The sequence below is a fragment of the Spinacia oleracea genome, chromosome 5, assembly GCF_020520425.1.
Source record: "Spinacia oleracea cultivar Varoflay chromosome 5, BTI_SOV_V1, whole genome shotgun sequence".
Lineage (NCBI taxonomy): Eukaryota > Viridiplantae > Streptophyta > Magnoliopsida > Caryophyllales > Amaranthaceae > Spinacia > Spinacia oleracea.
Genome location: NC_079491.1, coordinates 85583751 through 85589987, shown reverse-complemented (window position 1 = coordinate 85589987; position 6237 = coordinate 85583751). Strand labels below are relative to the sequence as shown.

Here is a 6237-nt window from a genome sequence, read left to right as displayed (position 1 = left end):
TAAAATATTCGAACATATTCATAGAACCTTAGGTGCAATTCTAGTTAATTAAATCTAAGGCGGATCCGAACGTGCTGTGGACTATCTACGGAGGGACGACATTTGGAGTCCTAGACTTGTTCTTGTTCGGTTCGGGCCCAGCTAGGGAGGGCACTCTACAAAGTGTATGTGTCCTAAATTATGCTAATTGTAATGTGGCAATTAATTTGGATTCCTGGCTTTATGGTTTTCCGCATGATTTATATTCAATTATATGTATCATAACCTAACAGGGTGGAGGAAGACTTCCTGGGAAGAAAAACGAATCAAAAGAAAAGCAAAAGAAAAAAAAGAAAAAGAAAAATAAAAATAAAAAGCACGAAGCCGGGCCATCGCCCAGCAAGCCAAACGCGCGCCACACGCCAAGCCAAGGCAGCGCCCAGGCCCACCGCAAGGCAGTCCCAGCGCGCGCCAAGGCCATGGCTGCGTTGCGGGCCTCGTGGCGTGGGCTAAGCGCGCGCGCGCATAGGCGCCCCTCGTGGGCTGCCGTGCGTGTGTGTGTTTGTGTTCATGCACGATTCCTAAAGCTATTAGGATTTGGTATATGATTAAATTCCTAATCCTAAAAGGATAAATTAATTAATTAGAGTTCTTATAGGATTCTAGTTTAATTAATTCGTATCCTAGTAGGATTCCAATTCCTTTTCCATACCTCTATAAATAAGAGCCTAGGGTCATAATTTATAGACACAATTGAAGTGTTCTAAAGGTAAGTTTTTGAAAGAAAAATTCAGCCATACACTTGCTACACAGTAGCCGAAAATTCCTAGTAACCTTAAGGGCGATTCTAGTTGGTCAATCTTGAGGCGGATCCGGACGTACTGTGGACTATCTACGGAGGGACGACACTTGGAGTCCTAAAGACTTGTTCTTGTTCGGTTCGGGCGCAGCTAGGGAGGGAACGCAACGAAGTGTATGCATCTAAACTACTAGTATTTTATGCACGCGATGCGTGCGTGAATTTTAGAATGCATATAAACCAACTTAATAAATCAAGTTTTATTATCGTAGAATAACTATCTCTATATTTTTTTTCAGAAAAGTATTTTTAACCAATAGTTTAATACCTATTGGAAGATTTCATTACAAACGCATGGTTGAAAAGTTTTGAAAAAAAAATATTAGCACAATATAAAAAACATACACAACATTATCAAATCCTAGTCTTATATGCACCCGATGCGTGTGAAAGTATGAATTAAAGTTAAAATTATTTTGTTACAACTAACATATCTCAACGAAAAATCAGAATCTCAGTTATGCTCTCCAACATTTAAAGAATTCTCTAAACCCTTGTATAAATTAGCACGTATCTTATCTTGGTTGAGTGCAATCCACCTCAAGTTATTCGCTTGCCTTTTGACACAGTTATCGACAACAAATTGTTGGAGTAGACAACTGCCCGTCAAGGTTAGATAATCAAGATGTTGTCGCATCAATAACACAAAATACTTGTTTTGGTCAGAAAGATATAAGTATAAGATTTTAAGGATAAGACGGACAAAAATAGTTATTAGAAATATGCACCTGAAATGTGTATGCATAGAATTCTCGGCATGTCAACATTTTACCAGTCGAACTTCTGTTTAAATACCGCCGTAAGAACCATAAGGAAACAGTAGCGGATACTGCAGTGGGTCATAATAACCGACATTATCTTTGATATAACTCAATTGACCAATTACTGACTCTATCATAATATCCCTATCAAAATCAGTAACAAACTCGTAAATTAAACACCACAATTTTGTACGACTTATATTGGAGAGTAGATAATGTAACTTAGTCACTAATTAATTTGTTTTAAAAAGATTATTTTATGGTTTTATTTAGATTAAAATCAAGTATTTTCTTTTCCACTAAAACGGAAGCTTTAAGTTAAAATATAAAATAAAATGTATATTTTATTTTGATTCCTTTTGTTTTTCTTTTCCGCTAAAACGAAAGTTTTCATTATGTAATAAATTAAATATTTTATTTTGATGCCTTTTGTTTTTCTTTTCCGCTAAAACGAAATTTTAATTCTTTAATAAATTAAATATTTTATTTTGATACCCTACATTTTCTACTTTTAATATCTTTTTTTCTAAATCAGTAACAAACTCATAAATTTTTAAAAAAATGACGATAAATTGGAACTGGATAATTAAATTTTTTCGTAACTTAATTTTTAAAAATTATTATTTTAAGATTTTATTTAAATTAAAATAGATTTTATTTAAAAGGCTTTAAATTAATGTAGAATGATTAGAGATTTTCTCATTATGTTTGTCACCAAAAGAAATAACTTTAATTTATTTTAAATTGAATATAATTAATTGGATTTTTTTTTTCAAATACCTTTTATTCACAAATGGTTCTTTCTGGATCCCTCTTTCTTATCTCCCGTTTGTCCTTCTCTCTCTCATCTCTTTATCTCCTATCGTCTATCTCCTTTCTCTCTCATTTCCTGCATCCATTTTCTGGATCGTCTCTCTCTTTTCCCTCTCTCAATTTCTGGATCAACTTCTGGATCGTCTCCCTCCTTTCCCTCTTCTCTTTCACTTCATATTTTCTCGATTTGTTGGAAACCACAGAAAAAATCAAACTCAATTTTCCAAATTTGGAGAAAACTCATAAAAGTAATTTAATTAATTCTGGCTTTTATCAAGTTCAATCAACTAATGAGGAACAAAAAATGGCGATTAGAAACCCTTGGATCTCGCACGCTTTAGCATATATGGTGAGCAGAAATACTTTGCATTTGATTTTATATGTTTTTTTTTCGATTGTTTCATGGTGTATACTCATTATCTTTAAGTGTTTGGTAAAATTATTGGGTTTTCATAGGGTTTGTTTGAGAAAATTACTGGTTTGTGAAAATTACTGGTTTGTGAAAATTGTTGGTTATTTAGGGTTTAGTTTAAGGATTGTTTTCACTAATTTTAGCTAGCTATATATCACAAATAGTACAGATTCGCTTTTGGTGCAAATGATCTACATAGACTTTGGAAGTAAACTTTAAAGGAGGTGAAAAACTTAATTATAAAAGATAGATGGAAAACCAAGCCAAAAAGAGGGAAGTAGAATGCAAATCTTTTCAAAAAAAACTTGGTTATCAGCAGGTTACACTTTCATCAGCATTATCAGTGGCATCAGATGCCAGGATTAGCTGTGATTGAAAAGAATATCCTTCTCTTCTTGCTTTGTAGCTGTTGGGGTTTTCAGGCTGTATTTCTCGTGGATAAACACTCACCTGGCATAACTTTGATGTCAATTGTGTGAATGTTTTAAATGATTAAATCATACCCAAAAAAATTGCTAAGAACTAACCTTTTTCTTGTCAGGACCATACTTCTCAAATTTCACTAATCCATCAATTAGAGCAAAGATTGTATGGTCCTTGCCAATTCCAACATTCTTCCCGGGATGAAACTGAAATGAACATGTGATGTTAGAGATCAATATTGTGGAACATCTGTTCAAAAGACTATATAATCAGCATAAAAGAGAGTTGCAATCGCACGGTAACACACAATTTTTCTTATACTTGACTACCGGCTTAGTGTTCGTAAGGATTCATCTTTCTGTTATATATTTGACATAATTTAAGAGTTATAAATGTTAGCTGGGTGGACAGCGAGAAGGATAGGATGTAATACAATTAACGTAGCACCTTGAATCACCATGTCATGGGGCTTCTCATAAGTTTAAGTAATCATAAGTTTTGAAAAAAAAATATTATTGGATATAGACTTATAGCTAGCTTGTGTAAATCAAAACTGTTTAAGTTTCGGTCTTCTAAAAGTTCCGTTCTTTTTGTCAGAATAGACGCTAATTTTTTCATAATTATGGGTTTGCTTAAAATTATGGGTTTTAAGGAGAAAGAATGATGAAGAATATATCAACTCATTCAATTTTTGTGTGCGCGTGAGTGAATGTTGGTTGATCAAGACTGCATTTTCCAATTGTGTAGTTCTCAGCCGCCTAAGACGAACTTAACTCTTGAATGTAATTGAGGATTTTTTCCAATTATGATGTACGAAGTGTTGTTTTTGTCAATGGAAGTTGTTAAAGGTTAAGGGGTGTATAAGTTATCAGAAAGAATTATGGGTTTGCTTAATTTTTTTCAATTGTTTCTTGCTCATGTCTTTGTATTTGTATGTATGTATGATAAACAAAAGAACCTTTATCAGGCACTGTGTTGCAGAAGTTTCTAACATTGGGTATAAATTTTGTTTAATTAATTAGAAGGAATGTGGATATTAATGTCTTATTTATTTATGTGCTAATTGTTACAATAACTCATTTTTTTAGTGGAAATACGATGAGATATTGTTGTAAACTCTTGGAGCTTATGGTTTCTATTAGTGAGCTCTCCAAGTACTCTACAATTTGATTTGTAGTTTGTTAGAAAGCAAGTTGTCTCCATAAATGGATAAAATTGATTTGCATTGGCTATTGCTTTGAGAAGTTTCCGGTTCTAATATTTTCGTGTTTGATGTTTTCAGGACACTGATGTAATATGTCACAAAAACCGGTAAATTGAGACCTACATCCTAACAAATATTGGGTTGAAGGCTCGCATAAAAGGGTAAGGATAAGGCCTTTTCGTTTACTCTATTTATCTCTATTCCGGTAAATAAAGGCCAAGGACTGTGAGGTGTGATAATTCAATCTTCTCGTTTACTCTATTTATCTCTATTCCGGTAAATAAAGGCCAAGAGTGGAGTTTTAGATAATTCATTTATCTAAGCTAATCTTGGTTGCTGTTGAGTGTAACAATTAACTTGAAACCCATGTTTTCCTCTTGAAACCTTCATTTAGTTTGGTGAATCCCTCTTGAAACCTTAATTTATTTTCCTTTGTTTATTTTGGTGATTTTTCTCAATTGGCATTCAATAGGGTAATTACAATAATAAAAGGGTTTATTGGTGTCTGCGTATACTTTTTAATGTAACTTTTTTTTGGGTTAATTTTGTGTGGGTTATCTGGGTTATTGTATATGCATTTCCAGGAAATCGAATTTTGGGTTTCGATCATATTGGGATGGATGGACTCTGTTGCTGCAACTGCTGACGATAAAAAAAAGGTGGGTTTTTTTCTCTCTTTCTTTTATAAACTAATAGAATCTGAAATTAGAGATTAAAATCATACAACATCTTATTTAATGAAAAGCATGATGTAAAATCTGTAATAATTAATTAAAATCAACAGAAGCATACATATTACTATTTATTTTTTGTTTAAGAGATTGATGGGGAATATACCTTGTGTCATTGGTAATTGTATGCGTGGTGAACTTCAAATCGTAAAACCTGCAAAAACCATTATTTATTTCAGATTTTCATGATTTTAATCAAATTATAATCTGTCAAATTAAATTAAGCACTCTGAAAATTGGTAAATTGATTATAAACAATATCATAAATTTATAAATTGGTTTGACGGATGTGGACATTTAATCAGATGTTGGTAATCAATTTATAAATTTTGTAATCAATTTATAATTTTGTTTGAGTGATATGGACATTTAATCAGATGGTGTTAAGAAAAAGCTAAAAGCATGAATAAAAATCTGAAATAATTAATTAAAAACCGAACTTAAAATCTGCAAAAACCATTTTTTATTTCACATTTCATGAATAATTAAAAATTAATTAATAATCAATTTCATTGCAATAACCAATTTCATCTGCAAAAAAAATAATGAATAATCAATTAGGTTGCAATGACCCGTTTTCTCTATAAAATTACAAATCGATGCAAGTCATATATTTTTCAGTCGAATATTTCCATTAACACAAAATTTTGTTTTTATTTTGTGCATGAATCAATGAGAAGAGTGTACTTACCTGTATTGGCGGTGGTGGAGCTTGCTATCAACGAACTCTCTAATGGAACTCAGTTTACAGTGATTTGATGAATGATAAAAAAGATAATTAGTAGTTTTAGAAAATGTAATCAATTTATAATTTTGTTTGATTTTTGTCCCTGACGTGAGAGGTGAGAGATTGTAGGGATTTTGTTTTGGAAACTGTAATCAATTTGTAATTTTATTTGGTTATTTTTCTTTAATGACGTGAGCTGAGAGGTTAAAGGGAGAGATTATAGGGATTTTTAAATCCCTTTCCTGATTTGGGCGAGAGATTAGAGGGATGTAGCTCAGTTTTCAAAATTACAAAATCTGTTTATACAACGTACTTGTAGCTGGGTGAA

At 32.3% G+C, this 6237-nt stretch overlaps 1 long non-coding RNA gene across 2 annotated transcripts; it reads right to left on the bottom strand.

Moving 5' to 3' along the window:
* Nucleotides 1-1145: 1145 nt before the first annotated feature.
* LOC110801817 (uncharacterized) lies at nucleotides 1146-5958 on the bottom strand. Of its 2 annotated transcripts, XR_008920924.1 has the most exons (6): nucleotides 5874-5958; nucleotides 5289-5336; nucleotides 3352-3453; nucleotides 3149-3274; nucleotides 1567-1667; nucleotides 1146-1437 (listed from the first exon to the last, which is right to left on the bottom strand). It is a non-coding gene; the product is annotated as an uncharacterized lncRNA (long non-coding RNA). The 2 variants fall into 2 exon arrangements; XR_008920923.1 differs by lacking the exon at nucleotides 5874-5958 and having other exon boundaries at nucleotides 1148-1437; nucleotides 5289-5617.
* Between the last annotated feature and the right edge of the window lie 279 nt (nucleotides 5959-6237).